The following is a 21,854-nucleotide window of genomic DNA, read 5'->3' as shown; positions in this document are numbered from 1 at the left end:
GGCTAACAGGTAGGTCTAGCTAAGGCCAGAGAGTGAGTGAGAACTGCAGCCACAATACCCAACCAATGTTGTCTTTTAAAAGTGGCCTTCCTTCCATAGATGCCCAGGTCTGCCTGAAACCACTGGCCGGCGAGATCACATTACGCCAGTCCTTTTACAACTTCATTGGCTGCCAGTCCAGGTCCAGGCCCGATTCAAAGTGCTGCTATTGACATTTAAAGCCCTAAACGGTTTGGGGCCAGGTTATTTGAAGGAACGCCTCCTCCCATATGTACCTGCCCGGACCTTAAGATCATCTACAGGGGCCCTTCTCCGTGAGCCCCTGCCAAAGGAAGTGAGGCAGGTGGCTACTAGGAGGAGGGCCTTCTCCGCTGTGGCACCCCAGTTGTGGAACGAGCTCCCCAGAGAGGTCCGCCTGGCGCCTACACTGTACTCCTTTCGTCACCAGCTGAAGACCTTTTTATTCTCTCAGTATTTTAGCACTTAATTTTAACTTAAATTTAAATTTTACTGTTTTAACTCTGTAGTTTAATCTTATATCAATTTTGCTGCATGGTGTTATCCTGGTTGTGCTTTTTATACTGTATTTTGTATTCGTGCTTTTAACCTGTTGGTTGTTTTATTAGGGTTTTAATTTTTGTGAACCGCCCAGAGAGCTTCGGCTATTGGGCGGTATAAAAATGTAATAAATAAATAAATAAACCTGGCAGCCTATTTGCCAGTAGCACTGGTTTCCACTGTCTCTAGGATCAGTGGTCCTGATTATGATGATGTTTTCTTCCTCCCACCAGCTTCCCTTCTCTCCTGCTGATGCACAAAGAATTCTGGGGCCTAATATACACCAAGCAGGATATTGTACTATGAAAGCAGGGTATTGTAACCTTCTTCTCTCTGGCCTTCCTTCTTCTCACATCAGTTCGTTGGTTTCTGTCCACCACTCTGCTGCTAAGATCATCTTCTTGGCTCATTGCTCTGATCATGTTACTCCACTTCTGAAATCTCTTCATTGGCTTCCAATCCACCTTTGAATCCAATATAAGCTCCTCCTGTTGACTTTCAAAGCTTGCCACAGTCTAGCTCCTTCCTATCTTTCTTCTCTCACCTCACACTATTGCCCCGCTCACCCTCTTCACTCATCAAATGCCATATTTCTTAACCACCCAAGGGTCTCTACTTCTCTTGCTCGGCTTCGTCCATTTTCTCTCGCTGCCCCTTATGCCTGGAATTCTCTTCCAGAGCATTTGCGGAACACGAGTTCAATTACTGTTTTTAAAGCTCAACTGAAAACTTTTCGTTTTCTACAGCTTTTAGAACTTGACTCTCTTCTTACTTTTACACTGTTCGTTTTATTGTTCCTGTGCCTATTTGGTGCATTCTCCTCCTTCTCTTATTGTTTAATTATGATTGTATTAGAATGCAAGCCTATGTGGCAGGGTGTTGCTGTTTTATTCTTTTAGTATGTGCAGCACCATGTACATTGATGGTGCTATGTAAATAAATAAATAAATAAATAAATAAATAATAAAAGGCAGGAGCCACACCAAGCAGGATATAGCAGTGTGAAAGTGGCATATGGTATGTGTCAATGGGCCCCAACAGTTGTCAGTGTACTTCAATACCGCTATAAAGCCATAGTGTGGCTCCTGCCTTTTATAATTCGCTTTCATACTACTTTCATAGTGCATTATCCTGCTTGGTGAAGATTAGGTCAGTGACTGGTTGTTCTGAAGAGAGCATACCACATAGGGAACCACACACCTCTCTGTCTGCCAAGCTTCAAGTCCTCATTAAACTCATTCAGAACTTCTAGAGTATTGCATCCAGTTCTGGGCACCACACTTCAAGAAGGACGCAGACAAGCTGGAGTGTGTTCAAAGGAGGGCAACCAGGATGATCAGGGGTCTGGAAACAAAGCCCTATGTGGAGAGACTGAAACAACTGGACATGTTTAATCACCATGACTAGTAGCCCTTGGTAGCCTTCTCCCCCTCCAGGAATTTATCCAACCCCCCTTTTAAAGCCATCCAAATTGGTGGCCATAACTACATCTTGTGGTAGTGAGTTCCATAATTTAACTATGTGCTGTGTGAAGAAGTCCTTCCTTTTATTTGTCCTGAATCTCCAACCAATCAGTTTCATGGGATGACCCCGCTGGGTTCTAGTATTTTGAGAGAGGGGGAAAAATGTTATACCTGGACCACCTGTGAACAAAGCACATGTCCTTGTCCTGGTTATCTTGCTTCCACTGGAATCATCCTCAGAGGAAGAGCTTCAACATACAGAGCCAGATGGCCCCAGAGGGTCTCAGCACTACCCAAGATGTTCTTGGGCCTTCAAGGGTGATGCCTTCATGTCTGAATGCTCGAGAGGCAGATGGGGATGCTAGGCTAACACTTAATCCCCAAGAATGGGCAATTGGCTGACAACTATTTTTAAGACCCAGGGAAAGAAGAACTACCACATTGATAGGGAATTATGCAATGACCACTTCTTCCAGGCCTGCTAGCATGATTGTGTTGGGAGGGGTGGTGATAGAAGCAGCAACAATGGAGATGTCTAGCCATTAACTTCAGGGTTAGTCAAGGACACATGATCCATTTGCCCAGCATGTGGGCCTGCCAATGCAGGCATAATGACACTGGGAACAAAAGGCCCTGTCCCCTTGTCAAAGCAAAGGTGACATGAGTCTTCCTTGCCAAATCGATGTCGTTCTGAATAGAGCCCTACTGACTGCCGAACATGGGACGATCGACCTGCATCCACGTCAGATCCACAATGCCAAATTCTGTTGAGTTGGAAGCGATGCCTACCCACGACTCCAAGAAGGACGCCATTCAATGCACGGAGCTTCCTTGGCAGCTTTCTGTAACATACTCCAGTTCCCGCTGCCAGTTGTGCTGGGCACGTGGCGCCAATCTGAAGTTGTATCTTTCCTCTTCAAACACGGCTATCTCTTGGCAGGGGAATAATTGGTGTGTAAAGAAACCTATTTGGGGAGCGGGTGCTGCGATCTGTCGGCATATCTTCCTTTCTCCTAGTTTTGTTTGAGAACATTAGTGCCTTGTAATTGCTGTAGGGAGAGGTGCGTGGCTGTGTTTTAATTAGAGATTAAAAGAGAAAAAGGCGGAGGGAAGAAGGGGAAAAAATAGGGTGGGGGGGGGACGCTAGAGCCACAAGGGAGTATTTGAGAATAGAGGTGTTTTTAATCGAACGTTTTATAGTCAACCTGACTTTGCCTTTCGGGTGACATTTGGAAATGATACAGGCCAGAATTTGTCCTTTAAGATATACAACAACATACTTCAGAATAAAAGAATCTGGCCTCAGCTTGGTGTGTGTTGGACAGAGAGGCTTGGTTCTGACTGGGCGGACAGGCTGGTCTGAATGGAGTTGCTGGGGAACACCAGTTGCTGGGGAACATGGGTCGGAGGGTGCTGTTGCACAATGTCCTGCTTTGTTGGTCCCTGGTCGACAGCTGGTTGGCCACTGTGTGAACAGAGTGCTGGACTAGATGGACTCTTGGGCCTTTGCTAGACCCACAGGATATCCCAGGATGGAGGAAGAGTGATCTTGTGTTGTCAATAACATGAGATCCTGCCCTCATTTACACGTAAAGCGAGGCGACTCAAGAAGAGAGCTGTTGTGCCCGCCATTTTTTTTTAACTTTTAAAGGGTATGATGCGCATGAATGCTCGTGCGCGAAGGTAAGGTTTTTTAAAAAAATTAAATTGATTTTCCTGGGGCCCCCCTCCACACGAGTAATCGTGTGGAGCTGGGGAAAGCCGCGAAAACGGGCTACACGCTCGCAGTCTTGGGCTCAGCCCGAGACCACGGGAAAAAGCGGGCTTGAAGCGGTGGGCTATATCCCGGGGCCAGGGAGGGTTGATCCCTGCCTGATCCTGGGATCCCTTGTGTGTCATCTGGATGCACAGGGACGAGCCCGGGTATCACCCCGGGATATAGCCTGGTCTAGCAAAGGCCATGGTCTGATCCAGCAGGGCTCTTCTTATGTTCTCCCAGTGCTTTGGAATGGGCCATTGTGGGAAAATTAAAATAGTGGCTGCCAGCCAAGTGGAACAGAAAAAGCTTCAGTGGTTTTTTTCTACCCACACCCCAAAAATGTGACTTCACCCCTGAAAATGCCAAAGAGGGGAAATGTGATCTCCTCCCTTCTCTCATGTACCCCCATGCATCCACCCCAATTCAGGAAAGAATCAAAAACTCTAATGTCTTAACATTTGATCTAGTCTTAATTAGGTCTGGATCAGGCTTCCAGCTTCCATCACATGGCAATGACACCATTGGTGCCTGCCAAGGTTCAAAAGGTCCTGTGTTTTCTGAAGCTTTCAAGCCACAAAGGGAACCAAGGATGGACATCTCACCCGCATCTAGATCCATCAGGTGCGTGGCAAGCTGCTGCTGTTGCCTGCTCCCTCTCGTGGTGAGGCTCCATTGTCCACCCTCGTCTAGAGCATTCACACCTTTAATTTTGCATAAATGGGGCCTTTGGGGCCACCATTTATGCAACTTGGGAGATTTGTGGTTTCCAGAGCCACCATTGTTCTGCACAATGCCTGGTGTTTATGCCTGGTGTGGAGAATGTGGATAGGGAGACATTTTTCTCCCTCTCTCAAAATACTATAACCCAGTGGGGTCATCCCATGAAGCTGATGGGTGGGAGATTCAGGACAGATCAAAGGAAGCACTTCTTCACACAGCACATAGTTAAATTATGGAACTCACTACCACAGGATGTAGCGATGGCCATCAGTTTGGATGGCTTTAAAAGGCGGTTGGATAAATTCTTGGAGGCAAAGGCTATCCATGGCTACTAGCCCTGATGGTTGTGTGCTATCTCTAATATTCGAGGCAACAAGCCTGTGTGCACCAGTTGCTGGGGAACATGGGTGGGAGGGTGCTGTTGCACCATGTCCTGCTTGTTCATCCTGCAGCCTCGACCTGCATACAAAAGGCAGGACTCTTTTTCACCGGGAAATTAAATGATTCTGAGATTAGTGACCTACGAATTATGGTCTGTGTAGACTCCTGCGCTGCTAGCTTGCTCTTTCCAAGTGTTTTATTTCAATCTAGATGCTGTCCAGGATATGGGATATCTCCTCCACAGTTCTGCTGTTAAAAATGTTTCTTAACGTTGGAGTGGTTTAGTCTGAGATACTGAAACTGAGGGCGTTACTAGACGAGGCTCTAGCGCGCGTTACCTTCCGCAGTCACGTCGAGGCTTCCAGATGACGTTCACGAGGATCCGCCGTTATCCCGCGGTGAAGCCTCTTTCTCCCGACTTTAAAAAAGTGAGTTTTAGGACGCCTTTTCCTGCTGTCCCGCGGTAATTCGGAGTACGTGTGGGAGGATGTGAGGTCACTGCGGTCCGCACTGGGCAGGAAAAGGCGTGCTAAGGGGGAGTGGTCAGCGGCTTCGGTCAAGCCGCCTCCGCCATTTGCGCGCAGTCCGGCAGCTGGGGCAGCGCGGCGGAGCGGCTTTTTTTTTTTATTTCCCCAGTGACAGTTTGCGCAGGAACGGAGGACCGGAAAAGTGGCTGGTGACTCCTTGCGGTGGGCAGCTACCGTGGCCGCATAATGGCGGTGCTGTACGCTGCCTGTTAGTGTGGGTAACAGGCTGGCAGAGGGCAGAGCTGTTTGTGGGCTGCTGCCATGGCTACGGCCAGATGTGGGTTGGCTCCTTGGGATGGGGCACAGGGCACAGAGGCGGTCATCGCCGCCGACACCTCAGAGGCATGATGGGAGATGTAGGCACAGAGTGGCCATGCAGACGATTGACCTCGGGTCATATGACACCCGCCACGACCCCCATCAGGAAGTGAGCGCATCAATGTTGACCCTCAACAGCACCAGCAGCACTTCGGCTGGCACTGGCACTGCCGCCGCTGCCGCCGCCAGGGCCGGCGGCGGCATCGCTGACGGCTGCGCAAGTTTGCGGTCTTTCGGACGTGCGCAAACCGTGCAGCGAGCGAAAAAAAAAGCCGCGGCAATCAGGCCGGTGTGGCTGCGCAACCGTTCTCGCGGCGGCAGCAGCACAACCGGCGCAAACTTCCGCCACAAATCGAAGGCAGGTGTGGATGATGAGGCGTCACGGCTGAACGGGAAAAGCCGCTTTCACCGCTCCTCAACGACGGAACACCCGGTACGTCTAGCAACGCCCTGAGAGCCTTGCTAGACCTACCTGATAATCTGGTGGGGAGTAGGGGCGACGCGCGCTACAGCTAGCACGGGCCATCGCCCTTTTCCACACGTAACACGTGACGTGGTAAGGGAAAGCCCCGTCGCGTCCTTCATTTTTTTTGAGTTAAAGGGCCATGTGCGCAGGAGCGCACCAACGGAAAAGTAAGTTTTTTTAAAAAAAATAAGGGGTTCCCTGCTCCCCCTGATTTCCCCCCACAATGCCTGATGCCCCCCCCTGCCCACCCGTTCACCCGACCTCCCCCCGCTCGCCATGCCCGTCCCGGCTCGCCATGCCTGTCCCCCGCTTGCCATGCCCTGGCCCCGTTCTTCTTCTCCCCCGTCCGCCATGTCTGTTGCCCCCCCTGCCTGCTCGCCAGCCCACTTGCCATGCCCACCCGATCACCCACCTGCCATGTCCGAAGACCCCTCCGCGACCCCCCGTCCGTGATCTCCCCACCCTGGCTCCGCTCTTCCCCCCATCTCTCCTGCCGGGTCCACTCTTTCCCCCAGCCCCCATCTTCCCCTCCTGTGATTTCCCCCACCCCAGCCCGATGGGCACAGCGCTCCTATGGAATGCTGTGCCCAGTGCTTGGCTTCTCCCGGCTACTTGCGAGTAAGCGAGCAGCCAGGAAAAGCCACGGAAGTAGCTAGACCTTCCGCAGCCCCGGCCTGAGCCCGGGGCTGCGGAAAACCCGGGCCATAAGCGGATCTGGTTATCCCGGATCAAGGGAGGACTTAGCCCGGCCTGACCCCGGGATCCCCTGTGCATCATCTGGATGCACAGCAGGGAGACCGGGCCTCACACCGGGCTAATTCCTCATCTAGCAATGGCCTGAGGTTCTTTCTTTTTCCCCAGTGGTGAGGGCCACCAATTTGGATAGCTTCAAAAGGGGGTTGGATAAATTCCTAGAGGAGAAGGCCATCGATGGCTACTAGCCCTGATGGTTGTGTGCTATCTCTAGTATTCGAGGCTGTAAGCCTGTGTGCACCAATTGCTGGGGAACATGGTGGGAGGGTGCTGTTGCACCATGTTCTGTATTGTTGTTCCCTGGCTGATGGCAACTTGGCCACTGTGTGAACAAAGTGCTGGACTAGATGGACCCTTGGTCTCATGGAATCATAGAATAGTAGAGTTGGAAGGGGCCTATAAAGCCATCAAGTCCAACCCCCTGCTACAACAAGATGTAGTGATGGCCACCAATTTGGATGGCTTTAAACGGGGGATGGATAAATTCCTAGAGGCGAAGGCTATCAATGGCTACTTGCCCTGATGGTTGTGTGCTATCTCCAGTATTCGAGGCTGTAGGCCTGCTGGGGAACATGGGCGGGAGGGTGCTGTTGCAGCATGTCCTGCCTTGTTGGGCCCTGACTGATGGCTAGTTGGCCACTTTGTGAACCGAGTGCTGGACTAGATGGACCCTTGGTCTGATCCAGCATCAGGGCCCTTCTTATGTTCTTATATTCTAATGGAGGCTCTGGACAGCAATACTACAAATGAGAAGGATCTTGGAATTGTTGTAGATCACAAGCTGAATATGAGCCAACAGTGCGATATGGCTGCAAGAAAGGCAAATGCTCTTTTGGGCTGCATTAATAGAAGTATAGCTTCCAAATCACGTGAGGTCCTGGTTCCTCTCTATTCGGCCCTGGTTAGGCCTCATCTAGAGTATTGCGTCCAGTTCTGGGCTCCACAATTCAAGAAGGACGCAGACAAGCTGGAGCGTGTTCAGAAGAGGGCAACCAGGATGATCAGGGGTCTGGAAACAAAGCCCTATGAGGAGAGACTGAAAGAACTGGGCATGTTTAGCCTGGAGAAGAGAAGATGGAGGGGAGACATGAGAGCACTCTTCAAAGACTTGAAAGGTTGTCACACAGAGGAGGGCCAGGATCTCTTCTCGATCCTCCCAGAGTGCAGGACACAGAATAACGAGCTCAAGTTAAAGGAAGCCAGATTCCAGCTGGACATCAGAAAAAACTCTGACTGTTAGAGCAGTACGACAATGGAATCAGTTACCTTGGGAGGTCGTGGGCTCCCCCACACTGGAGGCCTTCAAGAGGCAGCTGGACAACCACCTGTCAGGGATGCTTTAGGGTGGATTCCTGCATTGAGCAGGGGGTTGGACTTGATGGACTTGTAGGCCCCTTCCAACTCTGCTATTCTATGATTCTATGACATCACCAGGTAGGTCCCAGGCAGTCACCAAGCTGTGGCATGCTCAGAGGGCCAGCAAGCAACCCACGGCTCAGCAAACTGGCTCCAATGGAGTGGGCTTAGAAAGTCTGCTGGACCCCTGGATCCATTTGGATGCCCATGATAATCCTAAACGGAACCCATCCATCTGTCTTGCCACTTTGGGTAAACAATGCACATTATGGGCAGGGCGGGAAGAGCGTCAGAGCATCATACAAGCTATGCTAGGAAGTGTCCCAGATCCTGGAATACTTGGATGGTGACACTACTTCACACCAGGGCCTAGACTCCTCTATGCAAAACCAGTGCCACTCCCCACCTAGACAATTGACATAGATCCTGGACCTTCTAGAGCCTGGTCCAAATCTGCAACAGCCCACTCTTATGATCTCCTCCCAAATTTTTATATATATCTCAGAATGAATTGATATCTTTAGCAAATAGTTTCTTCCGCTGGCTGTCAGTCACGGCTTCAGTTTGTGTTTGGAGCACAGAAGGGCTGACTAGTTTGTGTAGCCCGTGACCTTGCCACGGGAAGATTAATGGAAGTGCCTGGGGTCGCAGAGCCCTGCATGGGCGAAAGGGATACTTTGCTTGGCAAGTGCACGCATCTGACTCAGCTGCAATCTCTATTTCCATCTCTCATCCCTGCCAAAAGGAAGGGGGGGGAAGGATAACGGATGACTGTGGGTAGCAGTGACCTGTGAGAATGACCTGTATGTTAAATGAATGACTGCTGCCCTCACCTCCGCATCTCTCGTGTAACAATTCTTCTTCCGTTGTTTGGTGGACCTCAGCGTGCCGCCCGGAGGGATGGCGTTGCCAGCACACTAAGTGCCAGCTTGGCTCTCACACCGTGAAGCTGTGGCCAAAAGGTGGGTGCTGCAGGGAGAATGGGAAAGGGGTTGACAATAAAATGGCCGGGGTCAGATAATGCCTTCGCCTGCATCTGTGGTGGAGCGGCAGTTGGAATAACACGGTACCCCAGTTTCAACCCTGACTGAAGAGGGAGGCTCTTGCCTCGGTTAGTCACACTCCGATGACGTCCAGGATGGACTACTGTAAAGCACTGTATATGGGGCTGCCTTTGAAGATGGTTTGGAAACTTCAGCTGCTGCAGAATGCAGCTGCCCAGTTCTTAATGGGTGCTGGGAGGTCTGCTTGTGTGACACCAGCTGCTAGTGCATTTCTGAGCCCAGTTTAAAGAGCTGGTTTTAATATTTAGGGTGCAACCCTATGCATGTCTAGACAGAAAAAAAGTAGGGCTGCATACGGAACCCCCGATCTGCTCCGCACCTGATCCGCAATTTCTGGATCAGGCCCGCTACGTCCCGCGTCGATCCGCCTATGGGCCACTCCGCTGTGCTGCGGAGCAGAGCTCCGGCTCCAAATCGGAGCTCTGCAGCGGCAGCGGTGGCACCAAGTAAGCCCCCCTCCCTCCTCCCCCCTTACCTGCATCCATCATATCCCAGCAGCAGCTTCACCTGAGGCCGAGGCTCAAAGCGGAAGGGCAGGCCGCAGTTGTGGCCTGGTCTTTCAGTTTGAGTCTCGGGCTCAGTTGAAGCCACTGCCGGACCGCGACAGAGGGAGGTAAGCCCCCTTCCCTCTGCCCCCTTACCTGGCTCTGCCGCCGTCGCCACACGGACTGCGGCAGGTAAGCCCCCACTTTACCTTTTTTCAGAGCTCCAGATTGAGGCGAAGGATCCACTTGCTCTCGATCCTCTTCGCCTCGATCCACAGCACCCCCGACCCGCTTCATCTCCGTCTTTGTCAGAGGTGAATCAGGCCGCCTCACTATTGCTTCTACACTCCGAAGCAAAGCAGAGCACAGCCCTAATTAAAAGTCCTATAACTTCCAGCATTCCCCAACCTAGGGTGACCATATGGAAAGGAGGACAGAGCTCCTGTATCTTAACAGTTGTATTGAAAAGGGAATTTCAGCAGGTGCCATTTGTATGCATGCAGCACCTGGTGAAATCCCCTCTTCATCACAACCGTTAAAGCTGCAGGAACCCTGCCCTCTTGACCAGCTTTAATGGTTGTGATCAGGAGGGAATTTCACCAGGTGCTGCATGCATACAGATGAGACCTGCTGAAATTCCCTTTTCTATGCTACTGGCAAAGATACAGGAGCCCTGTCCTCCTTTCTATATGGTCACCCTACCCCAGCCAGCATTCTACCTCTCGATTAACACTAAAACCCAGGATCATCCCATGAGATTGACATGCAGCAGATTCAGGACAGAACAATCTTTGAGTGGTTGTGTTCCCACCAGCTAGGGTGATGACAGTGGCTTGTTTGGACAGGTTTAAGAGGGTTTTGGGTGACCATTAACAGAAACTGGTTTATGGTAGGAGCAGTGTGACAATGGAACCGATTGCCTAGAAGGGTGGTGGGATTTCATAAGAGTGCTCGAATTTTGACAACAACCTGGGAATTGACAGAAGAACAGTTCCTGACAAATAATAGGGCAGAATCCTGAGCTGCCTGCCAGATTTGGTGGGTCTGTTTTAATCACCCCACTTGGGAGCCCACGTGAAGGCTGTGTGGCCTCTGTAATGCAGCTAGGATTACGGCTGATTTTAAGGAGGCCTCCTGGGTCTGTTGCATTCCTGATGACATCATGGGTTGTGTGGTAAGGCCTAGAGGTATCTCTCATTCATAATGGCACTTCTTTCCAACGTATTAATTTGGAGCGCACAATGGCTGGCCTCCTACTTATTCTCATTCACATTAAGCTTGTCCAAATCAAAACTTGGTCCTTTTAGATCCAGATAGGTGTGGCTAATGAACCCCCCTACCCACACCTTTTCTAAGCTAAACAATCCCAGTCTTTTCTAAGCTAAAACAGTCATTTTAGTTGCTGTTCTACAATATCTTTTTTCTTCTTCTCCTTTTAGGTCTGGTGACCAGAACTATACACAGTATTCCAAGTGAGGTTGCATTATAGATTTGTAGGGATGTGCACTCTGCCCAGGAATGATCTGGTAACCGCAAACATCCATGGAGTGTTCGATCTTCCAGAGCAGAGATAGGCCGCTTCTAAACTAGGGTGACCATATGGAAACCACAGGGAGGTTGTGGGCTCTCCCACACTAGAGGCCCTCAAGAGGCAGCTGGACACCCATCTGTCATGGATGCTTTAGGGTGGATTTCTGCATTGAGCAGGGGGTTGGACTTGATGGCCTTGTAGGCCCCTTCCAACTCTGCTATTCTTTGATTCTATGAAAGGAGGACAGGGCTCCTGTGTCTTTAACAGTTGGACAGAAAAGGGAATTTCAGCAGGTGCCATTTGTATATATGGGGAACCTGGTGAAATTCCCTCTTCGTCACAACAGTTAAAGCTGCAGGTGCCCTGCCTTTTAAAAAATCTGGTCACTCTAGTATAGCTCCTACAGCTTTAACTGTTGTGATGTTGCATCCCATCATCCAACCAAAGTTGAAAATTTCAGCCATAATTTGCATGGTTTGCACAATTTGCAGCTGTACATATGCCTAACCTGTGCGGCCATGAATATACAGCCACAATCTGAGGAAGTTAGGTATATTTATGCCTGCAGTTTGCACAAATTATGGCTGAAATTTGCATAAATTACACAGTTTCCAGCCTGAACTTGCACAAGTGATGTTTTTACAAGGGAAGAAAAAGTCACAAAAGTTCCCAGATTTTGGGACATGCACTCAGCTCAGTTTGGAAATGCAAGCTGAGCCGGTGGTGGGTGGGTTGGAAAAATTCCAGCAAGGCAAAAAAGAGCCAGATTTTCTCACAACATCCCTACCCAACACATCTTTGACTGGTATTGAGGCTTGGAGCCAAAGAAATTATATAAATCAGCTCTCTTTTCTTACACATGTGGATGCTGCAATCCCCAAGGAACCACCAAGAATATGCAGTTAAGCAGATAACAGTACACACATACATATACCCCACTGGAGATGGTGAACAATTTCCTAAATAACACAACTGAGGTCCTCCAAATTCCTCTGCAAATCTCAGTTCACCTCATTCACATCCCCCCAAATTAGTAAAAAAAAAAAAATCTTATCAGGAAAAACTTGCATTTTCTATTTGAATAAATGTACATTTTTTAAAAATGTGGATTTTCAAATGTGTGAACATTTTCTCTGAAAATGATATGTTTGGATGCATATTCAGGGTTGTGAACAGAGCTTGTTTGAATCTTTGGTGAACACAAAATTTCCAATAAGTTACTTATATAGCCCTTAGCTAGACCTAAGGTTTCTCCCGGGATCGTCCCGGGGTCATCCCTGCCTGCTCCCAGGATATCCTGTGTGTCATTTACATGAACAGGGATGACCCCGGGATGATCGCGGGATAAACCTTAGGTCTAGCTAAGGCCAAATTAGCAATTTGAATCACTTCATCAAACTACTGTATTTCTTTGATTCTAAGACACACTTTTTCCCATATAAACATCTCTAAAAACGGGGTGCGTCTTTACTATTTATTAGAATCAAAGCTTTTTTTTTCTGTTGATGGTACTGAAATTAGTGTGTGTCCTATAATCGATGGCGTCTTAGAATCAAAGAAATACAGTAATCCACCCAAAGGCAGGAGAGATCAGCATGGGTGAGAGGAGTTATTGCAAATACATTACTTGGACTTCTTCTCTGCACTTCACCCCCCTCCGCCTATGAAGAGGAGTCAATGCGAAACATCTTGGTTGCTTTTAAAACACACACACACACAACTCTATGTGCAATTAAGTAGCTATTACTAGGTTCCTTTCAAGAACCTGATTTATGGATTGCCTCTCTATAAATACCCCTGCAGCCCTCCTTAAGTGTTTTGCTGTTTAAAACTTGGTTGTAGAAACATCCTGAGAACATAAGAACATCAGAAGTGCCCTGCTGGATCAGACCAAGGGTCCATCTCGTCCAGCACTCTGTTCACACAGTGGCCAACCAGCCATTGGCCAGGGACCAACAAAGCAGGACATGGTGCAACAGCACCCTCCCACCCATGTTCCCCAGCAATTGGTACACACAGGCTTACTGCCTCGAATACTGGAGATAGCACACAACCATAAAAACCCATCTAGTCCAGCACTCTGTTCACACAGTGGCCAACCAGCTATCTACCAGAGACCAACAAAGCAGGACATGGTGCAACAGCACCCTCCCACCCATGTCCTCCAGTTCAGAAATTAGGGGTGTGCACGGACCCCCCCAATCCGCTTCGTGGCCCGATCCTCTTTGCGCCACTCCGCCCATCTCCCGTGGAGCGAGATCTGGCTTCGTTGCCGTCACTACATGGACGGCGGTGGCGGCAGTGGCGCAAGATAAGCCAGCCCCCCGCCCCCTTACCTGCATCCGTCACGGGCTTGAATTGAGGCCCCGGTTGAAGCCGGAAGAAGCCTCGACCTTCACTTCTGCCTTCAACCGGGGCCTCAATTGAAGCCCGCGACGGAGGCAGGTAAGCATCCCTCCTCCCAGCTCCCTTACCTGGCGCCGCCGCCACCACCGCTGCATGGATGGTGCCGCCGGCAGCACCAGATCAGTCCCCCTCCCCCCACTTACCTGCAGGCGAAGCTCCGGATTGAGGCGATCCTCTTCGCCTCGATCCGCAGTCCCCCTGACTCTCTTCGCCTCCGCCTTTTCCGGAGGCGAATTAGGCCGCCTCGTTCCTGCTTCTCTGAACCGAAGAGAAGCGGAGCACATCCCTATCAGAAATTTCTCCATATTTGGGACAAAAAGAACTTGAGATTTTTAAAAAATGGACATGGGAGAAATTGAAAATGTTAGATTCACCCATCCAGGCCCAGGACTTTGAATGCTTAGCTCTTAAAAGTCGAACTTTGAGTCCTTGTATTTTCAACCATAGTGCTGAATTGAGGTCACCACCTCCCCTCCCCCCATGACAGACGTGTTCATGGGTGCAAGACATGTTCATGGGTACAAGATGAACAAGAAAAAAGGAGAAAGAAGTCTCAGGATGCTGCAGACAACTTTATTGTGAACAAACCCAATGTGCTTTGGTCTCTGGCTTTCTGTTAGGCCTTCTCCAAGGGGCTATAACATACATATAAGATCAAGTGAATGAGACAATAAAGAACTAAAATAATTTACAATTAAGAAAGTACATTGCAAGCAGTCTTAATGCAAGGTTTTAAGAGGGCATGTAAGTCTATGATTGTCATGGGGGGAGGGAGGCAAAGTGTGCTTTTGGGGGCCTCTGGAAAGTATGCAATCCCCCCACCCCCTGGACATGCCAATGGTATGCCAGGGTGTAAAACAATACCTTTTTGTGCACTTTTGGGAGTCCCCAGAAATTGTGCTTGGTTGAGCACTCAGCCAGGTCGGCTCCTGGAACAGTGGAGTTCTAGGCCCTCACGAGCCACCCGCATGCTGAAATCATGCACAATGGTGGCCACCATTGATGCAATGCAAGGAGGTGCACAATTTCTGAGCCTCATTGATGCCCCATTGACCCAAGGGTAAAGGTGGGATTGCTTGGGGCTGGTGAGTTCACCCAACCGCTATTTAGAAGAGCCACAACTTGAGAGTTTGACGATTCAAATGGAGGAGAAAGGGAAACTGACTCCTTTGCCCACCACTAGTAAATTCTTATCAAAGGTGAAACAAAGGAGCTTAAACAAACCTCACCCACAATCAGAATGCAACCTCTGGATTCAGCCTCCAGGCAGAAAATAGTTCGACCATCCTGAGTTCGAGGGTTGAAGGACAACTTGGGAGACGGAAGTTGAAGACATTACTTTCCCACAAACATCACTTGGTGACCCTGGGCTAGTTGCTACTGTTCTTAGCCTTCCCCACCTCACAAAGTAGTTGTGAGAGAACACAACGGAAGCGGACAATGTACACATTGCCCTGAGCTCTTTGGAAGAAGGACATGATAAAATAGAAGGGGGGAAAGAAGGTGTTCAATGGGAGATCGTTTCTTTCCTCTTCCCAATATTGCAAACTTTTCTCTTTCCTTTTTTTGCCAAGAGAAAATGGCACGTAATTTCAAATATGCGTGTTGAAATGTGTCCGAGTCTGTGACATTTTTAATATCAATTATTGTTGTACTGAAAACATTTACAGGACTGTGATTGACATTCTCCATTACTTCTCGGTTGCAGGAAAGTCACTTTCTGCAGGGCAAAATTGGCAGCTGTTTAGACAGTTCCAATTCCAATTTATGGACCCCATTTTTTCAGTCCAGAATTTGCAAGGTACCATATATATATATATATATATATATATATATATATATATATATCTGTTTTTCTTTTAATGAAAATATGTATAATGAAATATGGAGTCTGCTCTTTTTAAAACCTTTTAAAAACAGCTCCACCATTTGTTGAAATAACAAGTAAAATAAGCCCTTGTAAAATGACTCTACAGAAACATAGGGGAAAGTGGTAACCCAAGCCCATTGATCATAAATATATTTACTAGGAAGTAAGGACCAATACAGATTGAGCTCAACTAGATTTTTAGTACTGCTTCTTGGTTTTTTTTTTTTTTAATCTACTAATTTTGCTGGGTGGGGAAAATATACAATCCAAAGATTTACCTTTTTTTATTCCATTCTGCATCATTCCTCTCCTGGCTGGTTGTTCTGGCTTCCTTCTTCTTAAATTAGGTACAGGTGATCCCACCCAATCAGGGTTCATTGATGGATGAGATGACACTGGTGGTTGTTTCACCAGACAACAATCAATAAAATTGATGTTGATAAAACAAATCTCAACCAGTTTTCACTGGGGCCTTAGCTAGACCTAAGGCTTATCCCTGGCAAATGGAGGGGTCGTCCCTGCCTGCTCCTGGGATCCCCTGTGTGTCATTTGGATGCACAGGGATGATCCCAGGATGATCCCAGGATATAGGCCGTGTCTATATCCCGGGATATAGAGGGCAAAGGGGGCCAAATGAGTGTAAAACAAATGTGCAGGTAGACTGCCCCAATAAAGCTAAAAGGGGAGGAAGGGGAGATATTTTTCAGGACCGTCCAATTTGTTTGTGAAACAAATTGTGAGTAGTCTTGGCACGGTTCTGGTTTTCTAGGCCAACGACCACCATACTTTCACTCTAAAGCAACAGAGAGAAATTAGCGGGGTTTGTTCTCTATGTGATTACAAGAGGTGAGTCCTGTGTAGTGTGACCCTATGCTTTTTACCCAGAAAGAAATCCCACTGAAAACAATGAGACTTAAGAACATAAGTGCCAGGCTGGATTACACAAAGGCCTCAGCTAGACCTAACAGTCTAACAGGACGGAGGGGTAAAGATCTCACGATATTTTTATCGCAAGGTCTTCCCCTCTGTTTACACGTAGCTCGCAACAATCTCAGAGGGCGAGACTGTTGCGGCCGCCATTTTTTATTTTTCTTAAAGAAGAAGAGTGCACGGATGTTCATGCGCAGAAAGGTAGGTTTTTTTTTTAATTTAAACTTAATTTCTCACCCACCCCACCCCCACCCTTGCCCCGGGTTCTTGCCTTGCTCCTGGGCCCGTTTTTTCCACCGTCTTGGGATGATCCTGTGACCACAGAACATGTGGGTGCCCCGTGCGTGGGGCTCCTGCCTTTTATATACTGATTTCTTTTGACTTTCATAGTGGAATATCCTGCTTGGTGTAGATCAGACCTTGGTTACTAAGAGTGTTAAGATAAAAAAAATGCTGGCATTTTGCCCCCTCCCCTTTTTGCCCTCAGTCCTGCACACTACTGCAGTGTGGTTCCCAAGATAGAAGTCTTCCCAAAAATGTTAAATCTTGAGCAGGTTCTGTTTTAAAATGTTGCCAGAATAAAACAATTACAAAAATTCAACAGTGGTTTTGTTCCCCCACCTTCCAAGATAAATATCATGAAATACCATAGCTACATAGATGAATTATATCACCAAAGACAGCATTTTTCCCAGGAGCCAGAAACATCCCATGACCATAAAGTCTTGCGATATTCTCTAAATATTATGGCGCTTGTGAAAAATCTACTCTCTCTCTCTCTCTCTCTCACACACACACACACACACCCACCACAACTGTGGTTGGAGGATTAGTGACCTCTGTAATTTAAATCCACCAACTTCCTTTTTTTCCCCCATTTCAAACCTTCCTCTCCTGCCCAGGTTCGCAAATCCTTGATTTATTTTAAGCAGCTCGGGAAGGATGGCAAGATTGTGAAATGGAAGACGGCAAATGCAATTAAAACAGAGGAGAAAGCCGGACTCTCTTTTGTAATCACCGCTCCCGGAAAAGCAATATGCTGTGGATTAGAGCGCTTTGGGCCTAGAGTGGGACCATATGGTCTGCCTCTCCTCATTCCTCCTTAAATCCTGACATTTTTCAGCTGTCAAGATAAAGCTGTTTAGACGAGTAACATTGCCGTTTGTTTATAGGGAAATAATATGTAGCAAGTTATGATTAATCAAGGTGTCTAAAACCTGCTGCAGGCTTTGTAAAGAGATTGAGTTCTGCAGCCAGGAAATTTTGCCTCTCAAATTACTAACTTCATTTCTTTTTCCCCTCCAACCCGCCATGTGGGTTTCTCTCTCTCCTTCCCTCCCTCCCTCTCTCTCTCTCTCTCTCTCTCTCTCTCTCTCTGTGCATCCATTTCTGGAAGCCACAATGCCACGCTCAGAAAGCTGGTTTCACTGGTACAGGTGGAACCTGTTGCAAGCACATCTTCAGAAGAAACATATTCTGAAAATATGGAAGGATGGTGACATCCAAAAGAGGCCTTAGCTAGACCAGCCTATATCCCGGGGCGAACCCCAGGATCGTCCCTGTGCGTCCAGATGATGCACAGGGGATCCCAGGATCAGGGAGGGATCATCCCTCCCTTGCTCCGGGATATAGCCTTCCCCTTTGGGCCCGCTTTTTTCGCGGAACGTCTGGCCCAGTTCGGCAGCTTGACCCTGCTCCGTGCAAGCCGGGAGCTGCATCCATCAGGGTTAGGGTGGGGAGAGTGGGGAAACAAAATTAATTTTTTTAAAAAGACTTACCTTTAGTGTACAAGCGTTCGTGCACTGCGTCCTCTTTTTTGAAAAAAAATAGCAGGCGCGATGCCTCTCTTCCTGAGGTCATCACACCTTACGTGTAAACAGGGTCGAGAACTTGCGTTAATCCCAATGTGAGGTCTCCCCTCCTCTCCCCCAGACTTTCAGGTAGGTCTAGCTAAGGCCGAAGGGGAAGGAAAGGAAAGGAAGCTCTCGTGCAAGCACTGAGTCATTACTGACTCTTGGAGGGACGCCAGCTTTCGCTGACGTTTTCTTGGCAGGCCTTATAGCGGGGTGGTTTGCCGTTGCCTTCCCCGGCCGTGGCTACCATTCCTCCAGCTAATTGGGTACTCATTTTACCAACCTCGGGAGGATGGAAGGCTGAGTTGACCCGAGCCGGCTGCCTGAGAACCAGCTTCCGCTGGGATCGAACTCAGGCCGTGGGGAGAGTTTCAGCTGCAGAAACTGCTGCTTTACCGCTCTGCGCCAAACGAGGCTCTAAGGCCAAAGATGCAGCTGAAATTTGTGTCCTCACTGATTTCTTGACTTCTAGCCTGTGCTCTCCAGCAGGCAACAGCACCAGATAGATCTCGTTGGTGGATTTCAGGGTTCAAGTCAGCAAACCAAAGAGATGACACACCATTCCTGCCCAACAGATGGAGAAGGCAGAAGGCAGATGGGATATAGGGGTAGAATGCAGGGTGATCTACCATAGATTGACAAGGGTTTCCAATTGTTATATGCTGGAAAGGAGAGTCAAAGTCCCACTATGTAAAAAATGAAGTTTTATTCCTTGGAGTAGCCCAATGTGTTTCAGCCCTTTCAAGGCCCATTAAAATTTGAGAGTCAGAGTGAGATATCCTCCTATCCAGGGTGACCCTATGGAAAGGAGGACTGGGCTCTATCCAGGGTGACCCTATGGAAAGGAGGACTGGGCTCCTGTATCTTTAACAGTAGAATTATAAAGGGAATTTCATCAGGTGTCGTTTTTATGCATGCAGCACCTGGTGAAATTCCCTCTTCATCCCAACAGCTAAAGATGCAGGAACCCTGCCCTCTTTTGTATCTGGTCACAGGGGCAGGGCTCCTGTAGCATTAACTGTTGTGATGAAGAGGGAGTTTCATCAGATGCTGCATGCATAAAAATGACACCTGATGAAATTCCCATTTCTATACAACTGCTAAAGATGCTAATCACAATATAAACTATCAATAGTTGAAGTCAAATGAGAAATTAAGAACAAAATACCATAGAAAAGGTAAGGGATGCCATGACCAAACTACTCATAATACAGTTCTAGGTTCATGCCATCATGGATTTCATAGTCTCCCAGCGACATGCGGTTCTTAAAAATGGTGTACCATTTCTTTAGCACGATCTTGTGGGATAGCTAAAATTGGGTGGGATAGCTAATACTCTGGAAGACAGAAACAAACTTCAAAGTGATCTTGATAGGCTGGAGTGCTGGGCTGAAAACAACAGAATGAAATTTAATAGGGATAAATGCCAAGTTCTACATTTAGGGAATAGAAACCAAAGGCACAGTTACAAGATGGGGGACACTTGGCTCAGCAATACTACAAACGAGAAAGATCTTGGAATTGTTGTAGATCGTAAGCTGAATAGGAGCCAACAGTGCAATATGGCTGCAAGAAAGGCAAATGCTATTTTGGGCTGCATTAATAGAAATATAGCTTCCAAATCACGTGAGGTCCTGGTTCCTCTCTATTCGGCCCTGGTTAGGACTCATCTAGAATATTGTGTCCAGTTCTGGGCTCCACAATTCAAGAAGGACGCAGACAAGCTGGAGCGTGTTCAGAAGAGGGCAACCAGGATGATCAGAGGTCTAGAAACAAAGCCCTAGCAAGAGAGACCGAAACAACTGGGCATGTTTAGCCTGGAGAAGAGAAGATTGAGGGGAGACATGATAGCACTCTTCAAATACTTAAAAGGTTGTCACACAGAGGAGGGCCAGGATCTCTTCTCGATCCTCCCAGAGTGCAGGACACGGAATAACGGGTTCAAGTTAAAGGAAGCCAGATTCCAGCTGGACATCAGGAAAAACCTCCTGACTGTTAGAGCAGTACGACAATGGAATAAGTTACCTAGGGAGGTTGTGGTCTCCCCACACTAGAGGCATTCAAGAGGCAGCTGGACAACCATCTGTCAGGGATGCTTTAGGGTGGATTCCTGCATTGAGCAGGGGGTTGGACTCGATGGCCTTGTAGGCCCCTTCCAACTCTGCTATTCTATGATTCTATGATTCTATGAGTACCAGTCTGGGCAGCAATGAGCTTTTTTAGATCCCTAATGGTGTCATCACAGTTGCAGTTCACTCTCACTTTCCTGCCCAGCCGACCATTTGCAAACTACTTCAATCATCTTGATCTGGTGCCAGGACCAACCTGGCCAGAGGCTTGCTCCAGCGGAGGAGAACCCTGACACCGCCTGCAATTCGGTTGGCTCCTCAGTGCCCTTCTAGGAATCGAAAGGAGCACTTCCTGTGCATTTTCAGGAGCCCAGCATTTACAGATAGAGGGGAGAAGTGGACGGCTGGCAGGGGAAGCAGGCAGCGGTGGGGCCCTTGTGAACTGCGCGGCACTTGTGAAGTGTGTGTGCAAGTGTCCCCATGGCTCAGTGAGCTGGGTCCAGGGATCAGGAGAGGGGGCTGGCTGCCATATCCCTAGACCCAACCAGACCTGTGTGACATCCTTACTGCTTGGGAACCCCAGAAGAAGGACAAGATGTCATGATGGCTACCAATTTGGATGGATTTAAAAGGGATTTGGATATATTCCTGGGGGAGAAGGCTACCCATGGCTCCTAGTCTTGATGGCTACGTGCCACCTCCAGTATCCGAGGCAGTAAGCCTGTGTGCACCAGTTGCTGGGGAACATGGGTGGGAGGGTGCTGTTGCGCCATGTCCTGCTTTGTTGGTCCCTAGCTGATGGCTGGTTGGCTACTGGGTGAATAGAGTGCTGGACTAAGATGGATGCTCTGTCTGATCCAGCATGGCTCTTCTTATGTTTTTATTTTCTCAGGTAAATTCTTTCTACTTGATCCTGCTTGAACGCTCACACTTCTATTCTCCAAATGCAATTTCTCCCCAATCCTCTTACATCATAAGAGGCTCATTGCCTGTTCTGGATGGGGTTGCTCTGCCTCTGAAAGAACAGGTTCGTAGTTTGGGGGTACTCTTAGACCCATTTCTGTCGTGGGAGGCTCAATTAGCCGCCACGGCTCGGAGTCCCTTTTACCATCTTCGGTTGGTTCGCCAACTATGGCCTCTCCTGGACAGGGATAGCTTGGCCACGGTGGTACAGGCATTGGTAACCTCAAGGTCGGATTACTGCAACGTGCTCTATGTGGGGCTGCCCTTGAAGCTGCTCCAGAAGCTGGAGCTAGTGCAGAATGCTGCAGCTCGGCGGTTGTCTGCAGCTGCCCCTTTCCAGCATGTAACTACTCGGCTGAGGGAACTGCACTGGCTGCCTATT

At 48.5% G+C, this 21,854-nt stretch overlaps 1 pseudogene; it reads right to left on the bottom strand.

Moving 5' to 3' along the window:
- Positions 1-19,580: 19,580 nt before the first annotated feature.
- Positions 19,581-20,742, bottom strand: LOC134403711 (ubiquitin-like protein 5; annotated as a pseudogene).
- Positions 20,743-21,854: the final 1,112 nt, after the last annotated feature.

Source organism: Elgaria multicarinata, chromosome 9 (genome assembly GCF_023053635.1).
Source record: "Elgaria multicarinata webbii isolate HBS135686 ecotype San Diego chromosome 9, rElgMul1.1.pri, whole genome shotgun sequence".
NCBI lineage: Eukaryota > Metazoa > Chordata > Lepidosauria > Squamata > Anguidae > Elgaria > Elgaria multicarinata.
This window is presented reverse-complemented; position numbering and strand designations above follow the sequence as displayed.